Below are 24,667 nucleotides of genomic sequence, written 5' to 3' on the forward strand. Positions count from 1 at the left end.
GTACTTGGATTCATGAGGAGGCAGCAGTGAAGAGAGAGCTGAACAGCACAATGCTGTTTCATGCTATATCAGGGTGGTGGCATCACTTACTGCAGGACAGACACTTCAATGATGCCTATCAGTCACATCATAAAGTTCTTCAGAGCCACTTTCAGTATGAATTTACTGTTATCAAGCAGATGAGAGAGAGGCCAAGATAGGCTGCATGATTAAAATCTTTAAGGGTGTATTTATCCTGGATTTTGAGCTGATATCAGCTCTGTTTTATACATTTTCCTGAAACAAAACAATTTTGTAGAGTATGAAATTCTTCTCAGAAGTAGACATTCCTAGTGCTTCTTGGTCTGACAGATTCCAATACACATCCGTGGAGCAGAAGAACAAACTGAGTGCAGGTACTTGATGTGAAGCACTTTGAATTTCACCTCGGCTTGGGGCAAGGAATTAGACAATGTCATGCTTTGTCATGATCAGCTGGTTACAGATTCACGTACATGGAAGTACAATTTCTTGGACAATAATCTGGTAAGGCAGGTACAATCTTCATTTCTCTACTGTGGTTCTTCAACCACAAAGAAACAAGGAACAAAGTGAGAAAACCCTATAGACTCTTGGTTAATGAAAACCTGAAATAAAAGTGGGTTATAATTTTCACACATACCATGCTTTGACCTATGAATTATGTTTTTGTTTGACATTACAGGAGATATATTTGTCCTGTGAAGGACGCAGTATCACAGAATTGGTAAGGTTAGAAAGGACCAAAATAGGTCACCTGGTCCAACCTCCCTGCTCAGGCAGGATCATCCCACATTGCACACGATTGTACCCAGACGGTCCATAATATCTTGACGGAAATGCCACAACGTCTCTAAGCAATCCGTTCCTGTGCACATCCCTCACACAGCAGGGACAATTAATACCTGCTCCGACAACCTGCATAGTATCCAGATTACTGACTTTTGCTAAATCTGATGCCCAGCCTCTCTGAAAGTGCACACCTAAAAGTACCTGATTTCTTTTGGATAATAAATTAAATTACTTTCTCTGTAAGATTAAATTTTTGCAATGTTGATGTCAATGGCCAACTTAGAAAAAAGTAGTTGGGTACCCATCTGAAACAGTCTTTACAAGTTACTGACCTAAAGATTAATTTGCTTTTCAATAATTTTCATCTGTAGTATACAGTGAACATAAATTTACTTGTAATTTTGGATTTTATTATTTTCTAAAGAGCTATATTTTGTGCCAGAGAGGGTGTGAATCTTAATTCACTTTGGGCCTCTTTCTCTACTTCTTTACAAAGACCCTAGCTGAAGGTTCCAGCGGCCTGAAAGCAAATGAAATGCAGAAATGAGTGTAACTTGGACCACTCTCTCAGGCCTCTGCCTGAAAATGTTCTGCTCCAAAACAGAAACGAAATTATGTATACAGAAAGACAGATAACTTGAGGACAAAGGTAGCCTAATGAACTGTGGTCAGAGGAACTTGCTCAGTCATTGCTTTCTTTTCTTCTTTTTTGTATTATGCTATTAACTGGAACACATCATAGTAGTTTTATTTAGGACATTGAATCAAAGCAGGCCATAACTGTCATAGGTGCTTCCCTAAATCAGGTTTCATCTTCTTTTTTGGTTGAAGATCATCCATCTGAAGAAAGGAAGAAAGACGTAAAGAGTGGTTCAGATCATCTTGCAACGCTGCACTGCATTTCAGATCATTTACACTCATAGTCATGTCAAGCAAACAGACATTTCAAATTGATCAGTGCAATAATTGAAACAGCAAAAAGAACTGAAGGTTATTCAGCCAGCAATAGTGTTCTTTATGAGACTGAACAGTGATGTGTTAAAATGGGATGTATCCAGGGAAAGTAAGCTTCCTGAAAATGTTGTAGCCATTATTTTAAAATAATATTATTTAACCTTCATGCTCTATCCCTTGTGAGTTTTCAATTCCCTAGCAAACTTTCTTTCCAAAACATCTTTGACCCTGGTTTCAAAAACCTGACATTTTCATTTTGCAAAGACTGGATATACAATGGACTAGGGAAGAATAAGGGCCAAATGACCCAAATTGGTGCAAATTGTTACTGTTCATTGCCCTCCACACTCATCTATAGAAGACAATGATCTAACTGAAAGCCTTCTGAAATCTGATTGCTTTGCTTTGCTGTTCCATGTAGACACTTCAGTTTTAGTCCTACTTCCTAAGGAAATGGAGCTTATATGATTCTGTTCTCTGTGTGTATTTGTGTGTATGCACATATGTCAGTGCACAAGTGAGTATTTGCTGGTCCTTCTAATCAATTACTTTTGAATCTCAAAATTCAACTCGATCAGACTGGAGAGAATGGGCAGTTTAAAAGAGACAAAATTCCTGCAGACACCATACTAGTGTTCTCACTGAGGATGAGCTGAGTCTTTGCAACATTCCAAAAAATTTGCTCTGGCAAAGACTCCTTAGATTTGACTCCGTCTGTTTTGGCCCTCTTTGAGCCACTTGCTCAACCAAGTTGGTTTCCCACATCAAAACCTGAGCATCGAAATCTCAGATCAACCCTGATTAACTGAACCAGTGTTTCTGAAGAGCATGGTTAGCATGGTTTTCTTTATTTGCTTCAGAGCATACATGGACTAATTATTTCATCTGGTTGAAATCCTTAATCCTCATCTGGCATTCATAAGTTTAGCACCACCACTGAAGCTGCTCCCTTTCTTCTAGCTATTGAGCAAAACAAAATCAGGCATAGCATTTTCCATGGTTTTGTATTAAGTTGCATTCATTTGCTTCTGCTCTTGCCAAAGGCCTCAGACAGAGAGAGCAGAGGGGAAAGGGAAAATTGTAGATGCTAATTCCCAAACAATCTCATAAAACTGTCTTTATTAGTACTGTAAAAAAACAACAGGATAAAATGATAACAGCTTCACTGTTGAATCTTTGTGATAAATGAAGTGATCCTTATTGGAAGGGTATAAAGAGGTAGCAGGCTTATTGCGTAATGGAGTGATGCATTTAGCAACAGTGAAGAAGAACTGTAAAGAAAATTATGTGAGAAAAAAGTCTTACCATTTGCCAAACCAAATAAATAAATAAGAGATCTTTGTGGTTAGTAAAAAAAAAACCCCACGCCACACCAAACAAACAAAAAATGAACTGTTAGTTAAACTTTTTTTGATAAATCTGGAACAAGGAAGTTATGACAAAATACAAAAATGAAAATATAAGATATACATGAATAAAATATGATCTGGAACTTAACACTAATCTGGTATGAAAATAATGTGTTTATGAGATTCAAAAAGCTGTGGGGAGGAAAGCAATTTTTCCAACCCTGTTGAAAACAGAAAAGCAGGTGGATTTCTTCAGCAATCCTTTTTATTTACTTCATGAGAGAGCTTATGAGAAAATACCGCTGAGAACACCCTGGCCCGCAGCAGTACCAAAGGCTCCTTCCCTGTGTGCAAAGTAGGTCCTTTCTGTATGAAGCAGAAGGTAATGACAAACTAGGCCAAGATACTTTCACATCTTGAAATGCTTTGCTGAATTGGGAATCAGCATCTTATGGAAACAACCACTAGACCACACATATTTTTTTAACCTATGGACACTGTTAAGGCTGGAGCACAAATTGGTCCACTTCTGATGACTGCCTGATAAGGACATAAGTATACAGTAACCAGCTAGTCAGACTGTGATCCTCTCTATTGAACTTACCCCTCTATGGATTTAAGCAAAGTGTGAACAGATCTCTTTCTTGCATAGCAAGACTTGCTGACTGCTCATGGTGACCTCATCTGTGAGCAGTTAATTTTGGCAGATAGTTAAAACTTTTTAAAGGGCCTCTAAGAATAGTTTCATGAGGTTGTTGGTGAATTAGTATCATTCTTTTACCCTTTGCCCTTTGGTCTCCGTTTTAGCTTGGGCCTCTTGTTAAGTGCAGGACAAAAGGAGCTAAAATCAGCATAAAACCCTGGGAAGTGCTGTGCCTTCCTTTCCTCCTTTCTGCAGTCAAAGGTCTTCTGGTTGTTACAACTTTGTAGATACAGCTATGTCTGTTAACACCAGATAAAGATGTATCCCTTCAAATTACAATGCAAAATTTGTGAGTACAAATATTCCTGTATCTTTTGACACAAACATGGGTACAGACAGAAAAACATGCAATCTATACCAAGATGTGTTAGGTGAAATTTGATTGAACTGCTCTTTCTACCCACAGGTACTCAATACTTTTATAGAAGACTGATCTTCCTCAATGTACAGAAAGAGAAATTGAGACACAGGAAGCTGAAATTACTTATTCAGCTTGATCTGTATGTAAGCAGTTCCTATTTCAGAAAGAACAAAAAAGTTTGAAAATAAAACTGAATGTGAACAAACTGCAGAACTGTATCTATGCAGAACTATTCTGTATCTCTTTTAAAAATAAAGAATAGTTCTGCAGTGCTTTAGCGTTGGAGCTCGGACCTTTTTGAGAAAGGTACAGCAGATACAGGTGTTTGCCTCACCTGAGCTGGGTGCTGAGAAAACTCAGGTCACTTCTTTATTTTGCTTATGATTTTCTGAGTAACTTTCAGGACCTTATTTGGTTCATCTCTACAAACATGGTTTGATTTATATTAAAGGCACCAAAATATCTGAGGATGTTGGTTTTCACACCTCTAAGCCTCAGCTCCCCTTGGATGTAACAGACATAGTTACATTGTTATACCTCTCAGTCACATCAGGAGTTTAAATCTGTTAAAATACATTTTTTTAGCTTAGATTTGAAACCTGCAAGGAATATGATAAGAAATTTAGAGGAATGAAGGCACAGTTTTCCATAGTTAACCAATCATGGTTGGGTATCTAGGGATCTTTCATTAGCAAGTATTTATATGCACACTAAAAATGAAGGGTTGCTTTGATATGACAAAGCCCCTTAGGAAAAAAAAAATGAAAAGGAGTTTTCTCCAGATAATCTAAATTACTTGGAACAGCAAAATTGAACTATAAATTGTCCAAGTTTGATGAATAAGCTTTTTTGCAAGATATTCAATGCTCCCAGGAAGAGGAAGAAAACAAACTGTTTCCTGTTGTAGTTGTCTTTGCGAAGAAATGCAAATGCCATAACAAAATGGATAGTTTACATAGCAAAATATGTTGCACAGCAAAATGGACACAATTATGCAGGAAATCTCCTAGATTCTCTGAAAGGCCTATTTAGATGAGAAAAGATAGGGATTGAGTGAGTTGAAAATATACTGCAGAATTCAATCAGTGCAATGTTCCTCATTTTGATATTAAACAAGATTTATTTGACAGTAACACCATATGCTCAGTGGTGCTGTCCACAAGATGACAATTCCATTTTGCAACAACTGTTGGAGTTCAAAAATTGTTTTCATTCGGCTTTGGAATAAAAACAAAAAGACTTTCAGATCTTTATGAAATGGAATTGGAGTGAAATGGTTGATTTCAGATAAAAAAGAATGCAGCCTTTTCTTTTGTGAGGACTTTTTGCTTCTAATGGGTTCCTTGGTTACCCGATGGAAGACAAGAGGAAATGGCCTCAACTTGCACCAAGGGAAGTTTAGATTGGATATTAGGAAAAATTCCTCTCTGAAAGGTTTATGAAGAATTGGAGCAGGCTGCCCAGGCAAGTGGTAGATTCAACTTCCCAGGAGATATTTAAAGGACATGTAGATGTGTTGCTTATGGACACAGTTTAGCGGTGGCCTTGTCAGTGCTGGGTTAATTATTGGATTTTATGATTTTAGAGGTCTTTTCCAATCTAAACAATTCTATAATTCTTATGGTCAGGGCTATGGGAGAAGGCTGAAAGACTTGGGCATGGATAATCTGCAACTTTTCAGAGGCCCCATTAGCATTGCCTGATAAAGTGTCAACCTGCTGAGAACATTTTCATCAGCACTAATATGTGGTTCTTGATACTTCTAAGATTTTTTATTTTGATTAGGGATGATAGTAGTATGGAAACAAGGACTGAAGGCCTTTCCGTAGAATCACAGAATCATCTGGGTTGGAAGAGACCTCCGATATCATCAAGTCCAACCCCTTTTCTGACAGGCAGAAGAGAAGTCGAGGATTTTGGCAAAGGAGAGCTTTGGAAGCAGCTGAAGTGAACATAGCAAAAGCTGGGTACTATTGCTAAAATGTCCAGCACTGAATGCCTCACAATGTCAGTGTTCAAAAACATCAGGATAGTTTTAAAATTCAGTGGATTAGAGAGATGCAGTCTTTTACTGTCTCCACCAGAGGTTTTCTTTCACATTGACTGTAGGCTGACAAACGTGGCACAAAGGCATACAAATACCATTTTTTCATTTAAAAAAATGTGGTAAAATATTTTATTTCTCATAGATGTTTGAAAACCTTGGTTTTCACCCAAAATACCTCTAAATGTGAAAAGTTCAAGATTGGGGGCCATTGAAAAGATGAAAGTTTCCATTCAGAAATGCTGCTGTGACACCTTGTGGGGATTCATTTCCTCAGGTATCAGCTTCTGTGAATGGCTGTTTGAGCACATTCACAGCTGACAGACATGGTTGTTGAGCATTCTTCCTAACCTTCACGCATTTCCTCTCTTGAAGGAAGGATGTCGTGGTGCATCATGGCAGTCCTCCCTGAGGTAGGTATGGGAGGTAGTGTTTAGCTGGGAATTCTAAATTCTTGAGAAGAATGAGAGAGACAAATTACTACTCCTGTGAGAGATATCACAGTAACATATCTGAATTGAATTGTTTTCACCCAAAACCTTTTGTTTCTGAGGATTTTCAGCTTTTGAAGTAAAACTTAAAAAAATTAGCAGAAAGTACAAAATGCAACAAAAAAAGCGGTTAATTTACCATTTTCTACTGAAAAAATGTTTTAGAGCAATGATTTTTTTTAAACCAGTTCTTACAAAGAGCTACAAACACATCCTCAGAGCACTGTAAATAATTGAAAATCAGTATTGCAGAAGTTACATGTCACTAATTAGGCTTCAGCTCTTTGGGCTCTCAGAAATGTCCTCTGTTTGCAGGATCAGGCTCTTCCCTGACTCTCTGCTGCACTGCTGTTGCACATAGTCAGACACAGAGCACCCTGTTTTCCAGTGTACACACACACACACTGTCAAGTTTATAGCCAGACTAGTTCGACACTCTGGGCTCTGGCTGTCTCAAAATGGGGCACATATGGTTAATAGGAGGCAGCACCAGTGGAAGAGTGGTACTTGCTTTGAACTGGCAGGTGGCAGGAGCAGAAGTATTTGGCAAGACCTCTCTGGTGGTCTTACGTGTGTGTGTGTGTGTGTGTGTGTGTGTGAATACTGTTTTCAGTTTCTTAGCAAACCACATAGACAGAGGAAGATGATTGTAGAGCCACCAAACTATGTTCCCTCCTGATAGGAGCTGCGATGATGTCTAGCCCAAGGGCATTAGGCAGAGCACACTGTCAGTCCAGCCCTCACAAGTGCAGAGAAGGTGTGAAAACTCACTTTGGCTGGTGAAGAATGTGTGTATGTGTCTTCAAACTGCCTAATAAATATGTTCATCCAATTAAGGGGAAAAATGATTCATTAACAAAAAAGCTACTAAAAAATTACTCATTTAGGACAATCACTGCTACTTCCTCAGCTTTTCACTTCATTGCTGCTTGTGCAAGTAAAAACAACAAACTAAATGGAGACCTTATGGGCACCAGGGACCAATTAATGCCACGTGACTTCCTCCCAGGCTTCCATGAAAATAACTGTATTATAATGGTCTGTGATATTAATATCGGCTTTGGGAAAGTTAGGCAGCAGCTCCATAGGGAAGGATGTAGCATGAGCAAGCACTCTGGAATGTGCAGTATTTGACAGAAGAGAAGTGGTGTCTTTCTATAAGTTGCATCTATTTTTGCCATTGAAACAGAAAAATAAGTTAGAAAAATACAATAACGTAGGGGAATCTGACTAGTTGTTTTATTTTTCATATAGGGGTTCTGTTGAAATAAATTTCAGACCCCCCCCGCTTTTAGTATATTTATCAATCTACAGATGAAGTCTAAGGAATAATTTCTGAGGTGAGACTGGGATCCTAAATTTATACAGCCTTGAAGTTCACTTTTCAGGTTTTGCTTCCTCACACAGCTTAAATAATTTTGAGGACTTTCTTTTAACTCATGGCTATGTGGAAACCCACCAGATTTTTGCTGTAGAGTATGAGGCTCACGGCTGTGAAGAAGCAGTACCTCAGCAGATAAAACTGTTAAGCGGTATGAGGACTGCTTTACAAGAAGAACTCTGCACAGTGCCCATGCACTTGTATGGCAGTGACACCATGGGCCATATGTTCCTTGTGGTGGACTTCTCTTGAAATTCAGACCACCCCAGACCTGCCCCCAAGGCTGGGCAGTTAAAAGGCAAAGGTACGGAGTAGCATCCATTGGCAAACCAGGAAAGCACCACGTAGCAGTGAGATCAAAGGTCTGGCTGGAAAAGCCGCAGCAGCAGGGATGAGAGCAGGCATCCAGCCCACACCTACCCTGCTGAGCCATGTACCTGATTGCAAAGGACATGCAAAATAGTTCCATGTCAAGGCACCAAGTGGAAAGAGTACAAGGAAATCAAGCAGAAGGAGAGTGTAGTTTAATGCCTTTCAAAATGACTTTGGTCTCAATTTCTGTATCCCCACAGTAGGAATATTAACTCCAAAAAAGCATGTTAGTAAGCAAGACCAGACAGGGTGAAGGCAGTCTAATAACTGAGCATGAAGTGGGTTAACTAAAAAAGTGGAACTAAATAGCATCACATTTGGAGGAGTGATTTGGGTTAGAGGTTCAATTCAGCTCTGGATTGGAAAGTTCAGACACTGGTTAAACGTCAGATAAACTTTTGACCCCTTTTTCTTGCAGAAATCAGACTGAAATCACACAAATACAGACTCTCTCATGAGCTTTCCAATACTGCTTGTTTTTGACTGAGCCAGTATAACAGAAGAACAGATTTCCTCATGATACTGCTGTATTACTGCTTCCAAACTTGCCCAATTATTTTTTCTTTTCCAAACCTGAAAAGTTTTTCATTCTATTCCATATAAGGCTTGGATGTTAGCTGAGGGCAGGTCCAGCCCTATCCTGACTGCTTTTTTTATCTCTGGGGATAACTGTCATCTTTACTGGCCTTTTTCCCATCCAGTGTTAAATATTTTCATTAATGACTAGAGAATTAGTCTAAAGACAGATATTTTGTTTTCCAAACATCAACTGTTGCATGGCTCTGGTGGCCTTTAACCTGGGCACCTCTGCACCAGCTGATACACTGTAATTTTTTAATCTCTCACTCCTAATCTTCCTCATTTGGTGACTTCCAGACAGTTTTGCTTGCTCTTTATGTCTTCTCATCCTTTCCCGAAGGCCCTGAGTCCTCTCTCCTCATGACTCATGAACAGAAGCTCCCACCAGCTATATGTGCTCTCCCCCACCATTGCTAGCTAAAAAAGGGAAGAGGAAATTATCTTCTGAAAATATCAGCACTTTCTTCAAACTCACTCAAATCATCTGTTTGCTTGTTCCAATCCTGTAGCCTGTGACCTCAGCAGTGTAGGAGTTTTAGTTCTGTTTTCTTCATCAGACTAATTACCTTGTCAGCACTTGAAATAAACAGGAATTAATAACAGCAAAATTTATCAACACTTGGGAGGGAAACCACTCTTAGAATTGATAGAATCAACCAGTAGGTGATAATTAGAACAAGTTAAAAACTTTTTCTCAAAACTTATATGTAAACTTCCTCCATATTAGAAACCACACATTAAAATACCTTCCCACAGCATGCAACTTTTCTTGTTCTTTTTTATATCCTCACAGTCTGGCAGGTCCAGTATTGGCCACAAAAACAAAATAAGAGTATCCAACCCTCACCAAATATTGCTTTCACATATTCCTGGCTCATCTAAACTTAGAAAGCCCCAGAAATACAACAGAGCCTGAACTTTGGAAATTCTCAAATGTGTTTTTCAAGCCCAAGAGATGGAGGAAACATATCTGAGCTTTTGGATTCTTTTTCCAAATGGATGTTTCTGTGGTTTCTGTGACAGCAAGTGCTGCAGTGACAGAGTCTGGGTGTTGACATGCATATCCCTTGCACTGCTCTCTCCACCTGCGTAGGGAATGCAGTGTCAGTGCTCAGCTGGGGTAACCCAGGCCAGCACTATGCTGTGCAGAGGACAAGTTCATCTGCGTTGTGCCAATATTAAAGTTATTTAATGATTTCCATTGCATCCAAGCTTTGTTTGTCTTCAAAGTATCTCAGCATGAAGGACCAGATTTAACTAAGGGGATTTCCTCAATGGAGATGTGGAGCAACAACTTGAAATGGATTTGATTTGATTTTGTAGTTCATCATTTTCTTTCCCTTCTTCTTCCTCTCTTTACATTACAAAGGGCAAGGCTTCATGATGCTGTTGTTGACTAAGTGAGGAGCATGTTCAAGCCCTACACGCAGCAGCAAGATATGAGCACCCCAGCTCAGGAAACAAGTCTAGCAACTTTGCAGTTGTTCAGGGAACATCTTCAGAACGACTTGGTGTTGTGGCTTTGATGATTTCTTCAGACACTGTAAGTAGACTGACAAATTGACTTTCAAGTGAAAGGTCATTGAAAAGAATTGTGGATAAAAGCATCTGGATTTACAATTGAAAAGCTACAGAAGTTCAGTTTACAGCTCTACTGGGTTCTGTGCGTAGGAGTTTCTATCATATAATTTGGCAGCTTCTTCTGCCTCCTGATTGGGGTTGTAGAAAATAAAAATTCCTTGTGGTTTCTTTATTTTTTTTTCTTTTTAAACACAGTGGAGAGTTGTGGTGTTTTGGCAAGTTTGATACAAAGAAATATTGTACTGGCATTGTCTCATATTGTAGGTGACCTCAGGCCTGAACTATACAAGGGAAAAAAATTGGTCTCTATTGAATAGAGTGTACATATGCTTGAATCAGATTATAGAGAGAGTGTGAAAAGTAGAGCACATATACACGATACATATAATACTGATGTTGTAGACTTAAATGTAATGTCCAATTCTCATCTCATCCCACTGATGCAAATCAGGAGCAGTCATGTGGTTAAGGCTGATTCTGTTCTGCTGTATGATGTTCCTTCTGGTGTTCATTTCCCTGAGCCCACTATCTTGGTAAGAGGGCATTTTCAAGACAATTAGGTGGCTGAGATTACTTAATCTGCCTAAATACTCACAACACAGGACTACAGTGGGTTTCAGAGTGTCTGTGACAAGATGTTTATGGGTCACTTTTTTTTTTCCTAACTTCTCCTTCTTTCAGAAACCAGGATGGGAACTTAAATCCTGGAAATTCTTACTAATAAAGGCAAGCACTGCATGCAGAAAGGCGCTCTCTCTGTGTGTCTCTCTGGCACTTCCTCCTCCCTTCCCTTTCTTTGTGGGACATAATACTAAACTAAACAGAGATTTGTGTCTATCAATATTGACTTGACAGATTTCCCTTTTCCTGACTTCTCTAATCCTGTGGTAGATTTTCTGTGACATTTGCTTCCGGTAGCAAATTCATATGAATGTTCACTCTAGAAACAGAACATTTCCAAATGCCTTTTAAAAAGCAAAACATTGTGGTCAAAGAAAATAATGGGGGATGTTTTTCTTCACAGTTTAATTTCAGCAGCTGCCACTGTTTTCTTTCTACTTGAAAAAGTCCTTTTGCTCCAGTATGTAAGGGTTTTCTTGTACAAGAAAACTTACTCAGTAGAGCTACTAAGCAAAACACTGCATCAAACCTTACACTGTCTTCTTTGCAAGAACTGGTTACCCAGTATGGGCCAGAGATAAGGTGCTATACACAGCTGCCTCAAAGCCCAGACTTCAGTCATTAGCAGAAGCTTGAAGACCCTCAGACTGGTACCTACAATGGAGCTGAGACAACTGAACTCATTTTCTTCTCCCCATCAAAAAATTGCTTTATTTTCAAGGAAGAACGAAGGCCTGCTCTGATTTTGCTTCCAGATGTTCCTCTTGGTCTTTATGTGACAGGAGCTAGTCAGTGGGGCAGAATTCCTGTTGCTGGATAAGATCTGTCCTGATTGGAAATCTCAGAGAGTGGACAAAGCAAGATGGAATGAGTAGAACTGCATACTGTAAGTGCCTTCACTGATAACAGAGGAAATACAGGAAAGATGCTTTACAACCACTAGAGGTAGGGTGAAAGGAGTCTGCTTGCTCATCCTGTAAAAATGGGTGCAATGACCCTCCTCTCTCTTGTTATCTCTCCCCTTGATGCATTTACATTGCACAATGTATGTTACTTCTGTATTATACCCAGACCAAATGAGAGGGAAGAACTGAAGAAAAATTTTGAAATGTCAGCAAAGAACTAAGCATGATTCTTTTCTTGTGGTTTTTTGTTTGGGTTTTTTTGGGGGGATTTGTTTTTGGTTTTGATTTTGATTTTTTTTAATAGCACATGGTCATTTTTTTAATGAAAAGTGTAAATATGTCCAGAAATGGAACACTCCCTATTTCAGGGAGCTTGAGCTCTCTTATGCAGGACCTACACTGATAAAGGTTGCAAAGCGGGCACTGAAATGGGAATTGTTCACATGGGCCTGGATCCTCTGTAAAGGAGATGTCACAGGCTGATTGTGTTTGGGCTGAAATCAACATGTGCTTACTTTTACAGTAAACACCAGGTTGCAGTCATGGCCAGAATGAAGAAGGCCTTTGGCTAGTTGCATACTGTCACGCTGGGGGAACATGGTCTTCTCCCCTGTGGAAGAGATCCACATGCAGGGACAAATTTTCTACTGTGTGCCTAGTGGATGATGGAGAATGCAGCCCTCATAGTAAATTTGGTGGTCACTAATGGGCCATGGCTTTTCTCCACATCCTACTCTCTGCCACGTTGTTGTACACAAAATCTGGGCTGAGCCCAGTGTTCTAAGGAAGCTGATAGCTAAATATTACCTTTCTGCTCTCAACCAGCAGTGCTGGGAAGACATGCTGTTGGTCACAGGGCATGTAAGCCCTCCTGCAATTCTTGCCAATCACATAATGGAACACTGGAAGGGATAAAAGATTTCCAGTACTTAGCACTGGGGTAGTTTCCTCTAGGCATGAAGTCACAAAAGTCCCAGCTACTCCACCAAGTAGTGGGAGCATTAAGACCATACACTGATCTGTGTGGCTGACAAAGGACATCTGAAAATGAGATGCTGCTGCTATTCTTTCTCCATGCCACTGTAGATTTAACATTAAATGTTTATTGTTACACAGTGATATACCATAAGGCTGTGGCCATGCTTTCATCGAGAAACCCAAGTGTAAATAAAAATTGCAATGATTTCAGAAAAAAAAAAAAAGAGATCTCTGTGTTTGGAAATTGTTCCTTGATATGAAAGTGGCCCATGGCAGTTTGCAACAGGCTTTGATTGTGATGGACCTGTGCTGCAAATGAGACCTGTCAGGAGAGGTATATATACTAGCACAGAATCTGAGGGTTTGCCTCCTCTCCCAGCTGCTCTCTCTTTCCTGCTGCATTCGTGCCGAACTTCCCACTCTATCCTAGGGATGGAGAGCCCTGGGAAACACACATCCCACTCACAGGATGAGGGCCATCAAGTGATCTGGGAAAGCAGGAGAAACTTGATTGTTCAACTGACTTGCAAACTTAACAGTTTTACCACACAAAAATAGAATATCACCTAAGTGGGAAAAGGTTGAGATTTCTATTTTTGTTCATTCTCCTCCTCTCCCTTTTACTAGCTTTCCTTCAACTCCGCTTTCCAGTGTCACTGAGTTATTATTATCCAGATCCAAACTCACAGTTTCACTGAAGTAAAACGTGTATTAAAATACCAGATGTACCAGAAAACATCTGCAACTTGCAAGTCTATTGTATTACTATTATATGAGCAAGCCATTGTAAATTCTTTTAAGTCTGTAACTTATTTCACGTTAACACACTGTGTGTTTTACAACACCATTTCAAAGTTTATGGCCTTTTTCTTTAACCGCTTGTTCCAATTGCATCTTATATTTCATCAAATATGGTAAAGGAACCATGAGAATAAATTGATGCTCCATATGAACCCCTGTATAAATGGATGTTGCCAAATTGCTGTAAAATGGTTTTCCTTTTTAGCCCTCCAGAATTGTTAGTAGGTTTCTGAGGCCAAATTCTACAGGGAAACGTTATGACCATTTAAGGCCTCCAAACTTTATGCTTCAGTACAAAAGGCCTAAGGGCGAGGATTTAAAATGGATGAAGTGGAGAAATTTGCACTTCCTTAAGAAAACACAGAGCATTTCCTTCCGCGTGTCAGAAATGAAACCAGAAAATACAAACTAATTTGCCAGGAAATTTTCCTTCTATAATTCCCTCTTCAGCCCTTCCTCTTCCACCCTTCCCTGCTCCCACTACAACCCTACAAGCTTTATTTTCTCCTCCTTGCTGTCAGCTTTATGGCTGTGTGTCCCAGCTCCAGGAATGGTGATGGACGATGCTCTGCTCTTCACCTCATGCACAAGAGCTTTGCTGTAATGTCTTCTCATGTTCACAGCTTGCTCCTGCCACCTTCTTCCCTGCTCACCTCCCCACACGAGCTCATGCCTGCAGACAATCCTTCAGGAGATAAGTACTGTTCGGGGACACCAGCTCAGCCACAAATGATGGTTTGTCATTTGGCTCTAATTGGACGCTGGTGCAAAATGAAAAAAACACTTGTCATATTTATGAGTTATTGTGAGTTAATAATACGCTGGGATCCATTAGTTAAAGCACATTTGCTCCAAACATGTGGCTTCAGCTTTTTGTTTTTCATTCAAGCAACATTTTTTCAGATGAAATGCAGTTCCCGTTTTTCTCCTAAGCACTCAGTGAGCCTCAGGGAGTTACAACATCAATTATTTTTCTGCTCATGTGTGGAACAAAAAGAAGGAGAAAAAAAAAAAGGAATGTCCTAGCCAGAGAAGTTGGAATTATTATCCAAAATAATAATAAAAGAATATCAAAACACCCAGAAATCAAAAGCTGCAGCCAGCTGAACAAATGTAGTCAAAATTGAAAACATAAAGTCTGCAGAAGATTCTCTTGCAGATAAAATGGGCTCTGCACTCTCTATAATTTTAGCAACCTCCTGTCCTGGCTGAGCCAATACTTTTCTGTTAAAGTCTGTCTACCTGAGTCAATTTTCTTTGATTCTATTTTGAATGATAAATTCATTAATGCCTTGCAGGTGGATTTAACTGAATTAAAACTCCAGAAAGGACTAAAATGACAAGCAAAAACAGAGTATGAACAGAAACTTGTTTTCATACTCTTGCTTCGGAAATGGTGTTGCGTTTACATGTAATAAAAATCAAGATGTTCATCTTTCTTCCTCTCTCCCTCTGCAATATTTTTTCAGTGCTGAAGATGTCAAGAGCAGAATTTACCCTTCCCTTGATGCCATCTTTTTTTCCCCTTCAGTTTCATCACAGCTGCATGGATTCCAGCCAACTCAAACTGTACCTTCGCACTTCACTGCTTAGGACTTTGCTGCACGTTCAATTTAACAAGATTTTTTAAAGTAAGTAACTGATCAGGCAGATTGAAACTTCAAACTGGTAACTGCAGCTACCAGGATGCCAACACTTCATACCTCACTACCTTACCCTTACACAGGCTGATTTCCTTAAAATCAGGAAGGGGCAGCACAGGAAACTTTATGAAGCCACGCTTGTTTTCATTACCTGTGGCTTAATTAGCAGTGCCTTGCTTGGAGGAAGCTCCACCTGCTCTTTGGTTCAGGATGTATTTTGCCCACCATACCTGGGAAACATTTACGGAATGTGTTACATATTGCTGCCGCTTCATTAGTAATAAGATTTCCTTTCATTTATAAGCTTGAATTAAGCAAACAGGTCCTCCACTGCTTACTCAGCCTCAAAGCTGCACTTTATATATGTCAAACAACATATATAAATTTATAAAGTGAACAATGGTTGCATTTAAGTACTGATTTAGTAATAATGAACTTCGCTGGCAGTATGCTTTGGAAACTAAATCCATAAATTTTATTAGTATTAAATGTTTCTAATGGGAGTTGACAAATACTTGAACTGAGTTGCTTTTTCTCTGCACTTGGCAAAAGGAAAGGGACAAAAATTCTTATTACACAATGAGAAATGCATTAATACTAAAACCCATTCATCTCAATTTTCTACAAATATAATTTAAGACCTTTTACAACCATTGGTGAAATTACAATGTGCTGTGGGGAAGTTGCAAAAATTTTATGAGAGTAATAAAATTGTCATTGTAATACCATTATAGGGTGCAGGGACAATATAGATATTTGAATTACCTATTGTCCTTATGCCAGGCTGAAAAAGCTACATGCAGGAATTATAGCATGTAGTGGAGACAACTGTTGATACAAACCAGAGAAAGGAAATCCAGGTCCACTTTAGCTGGCCTAAGACAAATCCTCATTAGAAACACGAACTCAGAATACCCTTCCCACTTGTGTCAACAACAATGAAATTTAAACAGGTGGACTGTTTTAGATTTGTGTCAATGGTAGCACAGAGACCAACTAATTAAGCAGAGATTATGCTTAATAAAACAGTGTCACATCGAAAAACCTGATGTTTTTAACTTCTGTAACATACTTCCTAGAGTTTGCACTCAAGCCTGACTGAAGGTAATCATGGTGGTCCCCCTTGTTCATAGCCCAGACCTCCTCAGGCAAACTCATGAGGAACTTACCTGGAACTAAAATGCTGTTAACTTTCTAGAAGTTAAAATTCCTTTAGCTGAAGAATAGTGTTGCTGGTCTATATCCAGGGCAAGAGCATTGCTTTCTCCCTGTCTGTCCAAAGGATGAACAAAAGAAAAAAAAAGAAAGGAAAACAAGAGAGACAATTGCAGCCTTGTACGTTAGCAACCTTTCACTGACTGTGTTCAGGAGAGTAATAAAAGAATTGAAATAGTTCAAGCATCTGTCCTTGGCTGAGGGACTTGTAATTACACACTACAGACTCCACTCCCTTGGAACAACTGTCTTTGATTCGTATCTCTCCTTTTATTACAGTTGAAACACAAAACTCCTGATGAAACCATTACATTTCCATGTGAAATTCACAACTATAAGGGGAAACCTCTGCGAAGTTGCCAGACTTTTGAAGGGGGGCAGAAACATATGGGCAAAGGTTGTAAAGTTCCCTTCCAAGTTTCAAACGTCCAACCACTTGGGGCAGACTGCTCTGGAGTGTGAGATTTATTCTCCTCCTTTTAGTAAACACTTTGGAATGGTAGTAAGAAAGTTGATTTTCATTTCCTGTTTGTTAAGAGTTACCATATTTTGAACTCCTGAAGTTCAACTGATGGCTCTCCTTAAAGTCACTGGCTCCTTCCTCCTCACCAGGATTATGAGACTTGTGACAAAATTGCCCAGTAGACATTTCCGAACACCCAGAGACTCAGTGAGAGCTACTATGATTTAATACCCCTTAAGGTTTTTGTCTGAATATCAGGCAACACATTCTCATAGGTGAGAAAGACTCATAAGCCTTGTTCCAACCCTCAAAGTGACACATGGAGCAATGTTTGTCCAAGTCGTTCCCAGAGGAGATGGGCAGGGAACTCAAAAGAAGAGACAGATACCAGTGGGTGCTTAGCCCCTCTTTCTGAGCAGGAGTCCACATTCAGGCACCAGAAGTGTGCACAGCAAGCATGAGATGTGCAAAGAGGGTTCTGGTCAATGAGTGTGACATTTTGGTCCTTCCTAGAGGGAGAACCCTGAGGACTTCTCTAGTGACTTCTGAAAATGCAAGCTGAGGTAGGGCTGCTGCCTCTCCTGTGCTCCACCTGGAGGCTGCAGTGCCAGGAACAAGTGCTCACCTGGGAAAGCTGTCGCTTTCCCTGGCCACAGAGAAAACATTTAAAGAAGTCCCCTCTGCTCATACACACACTTGATATTTTATGGAAAGCAAATTCAGAGCACACCTTTTCGTGCTCAGATGACCCAAACCTGCCTCTTCAGCTTGGGAAGCTGTTCAGCAGCCTGAGCTCCCGTCACACTTATTCCCATGTTTCACACGTTGCCAAGAGGCAAGAAGGTATTTCCCTACAGTGCAACCTTTTATTTTCTGTTCTTTTTAGTCTGGCTAATATGTCTTCTTGGTAACCACAGTATAATAAATTTCATAGAGCATGACCAGCATACTTAGTTCATATTATTCATTTGCAGTCATTTATTTTTTCCAGCTCCTCTCCCTCTCCTGGTCCCCTCTCCCCAGCACTCACTCTGTGGAATGATAATAATACACACAGAGTGCCGACTGGCTGAGAAGGACTTAAAAACAACAAGTAAGATGATCTTTCTGTGCTCACACCTGTTTTAAGATTTGTTATCCTTAAAAAGGAAAGCTGTAGGGATTCACTCTCTTTCTTCCTTGTAGACCCCAGTGGAATATACCATTAAACCACAGGGAGGAGAGAAAGCCTTCAGTGCACTTAAATATACTTATGTCAAATCCATCTCATTCTTCCTGCCTTCTTTCCTCAATCTAGCCACTGTTCCCAAGGGCTGGACAACATTACAACCCATTCACTTTATATGAATGGGCACAGACAGACTTTTTCACCATTTCGATATGTCTACATTTGCAGGCATATCCTGTAGGCCAACTGAAACAGCCTTAATTTCAATTTACTGTCTCCCTGAGGAACATGCCATTCTCCTGAAAGTGGAAAAAAACTTCAATGGCTATTCCCTGCCCCCCTTCCCTCCACCTCAAGTCAAGATCTGAATTGGAGGGAAAATTTCTCCAAAGATTAATGGGCTGCAGTTCTGATGCTTATAACAGGGCACATGATCTTTATTAAACAAGTAATGAACAACTTTCACCAAAGTACTTTATTTGGGAGGTGCTCGGTGTTACTGTACACAACTCATCTAAATCCTTTTCCAAGTCCCTGTAGAATAGTGTTATTAAGAAAAAAAACATTCCTCGGTGGTCATTTAACTCTGCCTTGTTTTTCAGCGGTGCTATCAGTAATGACAAAAACAACACTAATAAAAAAGTAGCCAAGATCTTGGCTTGCTAACTTCAGATGCATGCTAGGATCAAGTCAGTGAAGCCTAAATGGGAAACACTTCCATCTTTCCAAGAAAAGTACTAGGGGTTAGCTATTATTGCACCAAATCAGAAACAAAAAAATAAATAAATATTCAGTAAATAGTGGGAGTATGGAAAACAACCAGCACCAGTTGCCAGACCTTTGAAGGTCACAATTCTGATTTAGAGCAAAGCAACATGTAGAAATTTAAATTTAGGAGAGGGGAATGTGTTTCCTTGCAGAAACACTGATGCCTTATTGACATTCAGGCTCTGCTGGTACCTAGTGTTGCAGGATTTCACTGGGCTTTTGGTAATTGTCTGGAAAAACTGTCAACATAGAAGTCAGTGTGTAGTATTGCTATGGTGCGCAGTCCTGCAAGGTTGTAATTAACCATTTATTGTCTAACAACCAAGGTACAAACCTAGTTATATCTCCCAGTGCTGTAAATACCATGATATTCCAACAGGTTCCCTAGGAAAGTATGACTCTGGAGCATATGGTCAAACAATGACTCATGTTATTACACCGGAACAGTTTTAGCTTTGCTGATGTATTGTTGGATACATAATGTTTTCTATGTGGTTTCTTTAGGGAGGATGATAGTTCATAGACTGATAGGCCTGGCCCAAGCTTTTCAAGTGGTCTGATGTTGCAAATTTGTTCACAAAAGTACTGCATTTAAGGTAGATCTTTCTGTTGTGCTTGCATTCAAGGTGTCCAGTTATGAGCAGGCATAGGTGCATATAAAGTGGAGGATCTCCTGGTCAAAAGAAGGACAATTTTGATCTATCATCTCAGCTTCCCACAGAAGGACAAATTGCAATGACAATATCCACCTCCATTTTGGAAGTGGAAGCTGTTCCTTTTGTGTTATAGGCGAGTATTTTATTTATTTTAGCTACACTGCAATTAAAAATAGCAGCAAACCAAGTGGTTAGAGTGAAGGCACAAGAGAATGGGCCTCAGTGGAGAAATGAGTTTTGCATCCCACAGTTACAAACAGCCTTTGCTTAGTAAATTGGATGTCTTTTCAGATTGCAAATGACTCCAGAAAAAACAGAAATTCCAACTGCAATATGAAGGCCAATTAAGTTTCCTGTACATAACCATGACTAAGTAAGGAAGACAGCAGTCTCAGACAGCATTTTCTCCTCTGAAAAAGCCCATCTTTTGCTCTGCTTTTCGGATTGTCCCATCATCATTTAATGGGAATGAAAAATCTTTCCAGGGAGTATCCAGAAAAATTCTTAGACATGGTCAGATTCAGGATATGGCATGAGGCCATTTCTTAACCAAATTAATATATACTTACAGCAAGCCATGAAAAGTCTTTGGAGCCATTATTCTAAAGGTTTGTTCTGGTCATTGCTTCTGTGTTAGTTTCCTTGCAAACATAGATGCTTACATAAAAGAAACATTATACTGAGACTAATACTTTTCATACTTAGGACATCTTTTTCTTATTATTAACAAGCAATGAAGAGAATATTGCTCTACCATTTTCTCCTGAATGCAAAAGTGTGTTGGATCATGAGGTTTTTGAATGGAAATAGTTAATAAAGTGATAAAACCTGACCTACAGTCTATCAGAGACAACTTTCAATGCTGCATTTGCTCAGTTTTGGTTTGCCATCGGCTGGAGACGTTGGGGGCCGCACCTGAGAAGTGCACAAGGAATGTCACTTGATCTCACAGCTACATTTAGTGTCCTGGGTTGGAGCTGCCCTTTGCAGCCTTCTGCCAGTGGAACAAGGCAGTGTCAGGCTCCTGCAGAAGTGTGTACTGCACATGTGACTTTCCAACTAAGTGTAAAACATTTGCTTTTACTAATTGACCTGAGTATTATGTTAATTGGCTTGATTCTTAACTGAGAGAAGACTGTTTTTCAAATACCCAGGACAAAAACCTGTTAAACCTTAATTAGGATGAAGCCAAGAAAGGTGAAGATGCATCTGGAGTAATTACCAGGAAGTGGTTGACAGGCAAGTTCCTGTATTTTCAGCCAGAACAGGTGATTTCAAAACCTAACCTCCCAGCTGCTGCCAGTTGGGCAGCATATTTGCTCTGCAGAGGCTGCCTAGGATGGCCTTCCCTCCCCTAACAGCTCTCTGCTGCTCATCAACAACTTAGCGCCGAATAGCCTAGTAGAGCTGTTGGCTTTCATACCCAGAGGAAGGCAAGCAGCAGGAGCCAACTACAGAGACATCACTGCAAGTGAAATGGTGGGACAGGGCTGCGTTGGAGCAACTTCCATGCTGCTGTACCCACACCCCTCCTCAAAACAAGCCTGTGGGATAAGAAAGAGTGATAAGAAGCTGTGCAACCTGTCCATCTTTGCATCCATGAATGGAGTGCCTACCTTGTCCCAAGGGATCACCCTTTCCCACGTGTTGTGTGGAGTTGGTATCCCTGTGCAACATGGTCTGCATGCTCAGGGAAGGGAAGATGAGGATATTGCCTAGCTTTTCATACAGGCTTTCTCTATAACTGGAACTGAATTTTGTCCTCTGTATGACCTCCTGCTTCATGCCAGCATGTGAAAATAGGGACTTGAAGGGAGAGCCTATATTATTCATGAAGCAAACATGTATACCTTGAACAAACAGGCAAGGTCTTCTGTGAAACATTGTAGCTAGAGACAGGGTAGAGAACTGTGGATAAAGTGCACTGTAACACGCTAACTCAGCACTTTCAGATGGCTCTGTTATGAGCTGGGTTAGGGGTTTTTTTCCATATTATCCCCATTTCCCATTCAGAAAAATGAAGCCTAGGGTAAGGGATGAACTTGCTGAAGTTCACCTGGCAAAGCATAAGGTATAGAACACATTTTGTATACTGCCTGGTCTCTACAGCCAAGGCAAACACATTCATGCACATTTAAAGAGAAAGGATCCTGTGAGCAGAGCTGGAGCTACAGATTTTTCTTAAACACACACTCAAAGAAGAAATCATTTTCAGAGAGGAAACTATGCACCTGGAAAACATCCTGGGTTTTAATGGATATTACTGTCTGGCAAAAACAAAACAAACCCTGGAACTTAATAATTTGCCTAAAAATAAAGAACATTTTGTTTTTCGTGTTAAACGAGAATTAAATTATCCAGCACAAGTTTGGTGCAGTGGATGGAGGGGGTGAAGAGACCATGCTGTGCCAGAACAACACTGATGTTGGATCCTGAATGAAGGCTGAAACACCCAGGTATCAGAAGGCAGATGGAAAAAAGTGGAATGCAATTCCATCTGCAGAAACTGTTTCTTTCCATGGTTCTCATCACCTGACCCCTTTTTCCCATCAGTTCCTCAATGATGGGATCAAGGTGAATTGCTCTGGATGGGTGAGTCTCGACAGAGCAAACACAGCTGCTCGTGGGGAGTGCTGCTTTGAGAAACAACATGGAGAAAGGAGGAGGTGAAGGCTTTTATAAACCAGCCCTGCTAAAGGTACTTCTCCTCTTCACTCTCCAAGGCTTATTTCCTGTCACACTGCAGTCAATGATAATTTCCCTCTTGACTTCAGTAGGAGGACTGAGCTTCTGGAGGGCAATGGCTCCTGACCCAGCTTCTCCTCCTGTTTTGCTAGGCACTAAGCCTGAACAGCTTTTCTTCTGCAGACTTAAATGCAGCTGACTTGTATTCTTTTCAGAACAATCTTCCAAGCCCTCATTTTTCTTCTTCATCAGAGGGTTCAGACAAAGAAGCAGTTTGCATTATGCTGTGGCATTGAGGAGCTGAAAGGACACTACTCTATCCAAAGAATAGAGTCTCAAATTCAATGTGTGGTGGAGGTGGAAGACCCTTCTAGGAGAGCATTGCTTTGCCTTTTATGAGAATATGGGTGTACTTCTTCTGTACATGTAGCCAGTTAGAGTGTACTTTGTTTTTTTCCAAGTCTCCTATGTTTGTTCTAGCAGTTGAGTTATATGCATATTTTGCTATGCACATAATACATAGCTTGGCCAGCAAAAGATAGGAAGGGTAAATGATGGTATGTTTACCTTAGCTCATGGGGATGTCTTAGTGGTTTAACCTTCAAATGTGGTGTGCCTAACTTTTCTCTAACCACAGGTTTAAATCCCAGCTGGGCTGACTCAGCCTTTATCTCCCTCAAGATAAATTCAGTCCCATTCACTTCACAGTGGGTGGGTGTTTCAGATGCAAGTTTAAAAATGAGAGTTTTGTCTGGTCTGGGTGGACCTTTAAGATCCCTTAGCACTTTTCATGAGCAAAACATTGGTTGTGGGTCAGAATTCCCATTCTTTGCTGCAACAGCACACTGGGAGCCAAAAGAACAGGCTCTGTGATGCTTGGAGTCCAAAGACACTGATGTTGTGGTGTTGAAGCAAAAACAGTGATGTCGTAGGCCAAGCTTACTGTACCCCATGGACTTACTGGGTATGCCCTAAAAAAGCTCTGATTTGAGGTCTCTAGCTGGCCAGATCTTGTAAAACCCACTGAAGTAGCATTAGGTAAAAAGTTCTCCCTACCTAGGAGATTTAATCCTACTGTGGAATAGGAAACAGGAGCATTCAAATGGTTGCATAAGAAACAGAAAATAAGGTGCAGATCAGTGAATAAGGCACTAGCAGATGAACATAAGAGACTGACATGTCAGTGCACCCTCCAAGTATATGGGAAATACAAGGATGTTTATTGTTCTTTAAGTGGCTCTGGATAAAAATTCCATTATGTTCCTAAGAAAATTTTCTGATGACACATCTGCCAAAGTCTGTGTGTTCCTGCAAAATTCTTCTTTAGGGAACTCACTATTTAAAAAAAAAAAAGCAAACCCCACAACTCCCAATTATCTCTATCTTACTGATAGCATAACCACAGAAATTCTCTATTAGCACAGCACTGGGTTTCTTCTATCAGCTGCAAAGGTAGTAGTCCTTATCCATGTGCCACACGCTCAGGTGAGCAAGTTAAACAAGAAAAAATAAAATAACTCTGTGCAATTTTGTCTGAGCTCAAACAGTTTCTGAAGCTAGTTAAAAAACCCCCAGGTTTATAGCTGCATGACCCCTCAGTATATCCCTGAAAACTTTAATGGCTTTGTTATTCCAGGGCTAGAGGCACCATGATAGCACAAGAGAGACTAATGACTTTGTATTTCTGGCCAAAGTGGAAGGAATGGAAAGATCATGAAAGATGACCAGTTTGCCTGAGATCTCTATCCTTTTTGCAAGCACAGGTGGTTTGATTTAGCATCTGAAATGCTGGATCCTGAAGCAGACCAAAAGCAACTTCCAACCCCTAGGGAGAAGCCCATAATTAGTACAAAAAATGGACAGAGCTGGCAGGTCATATGGGCCTTATGGAGCTGTATTTCCAGAAGAAGGCATTTGTTAGTGTAGTCAGCACACTTTTGATAAGGCAAGCACATCCCAAGCATTTAGGCTTAAATAAACACACTGATTAATGTGCTAGATGTGTAACATAACTTTCCACTGGACTGAATCTCTTACAGTGTTTTCAATTCTAGCAGGCAGATCTGTGCAAAATATTATTAAAAAGATAGAATGAAAATGTTGGAGATGGTTTTGAAGCACACTAATAAAATCTTAAAA

This window comes from Pithys albifrons, chromosome 2 (genome assembly GCF_047495875.1).
Source record: "Pithys albifrons albifrons isolate INPA30051 chromosome 2, PitAlb_v1, whole genome shotgun sequence".
In the NCBI taxonomy this organism is placed as follows: Eukaryota; Metazoa; Chordata; class Aves; order Passeriformes; family Thamnophilidae; genus Pithys; species Pithys albifrons.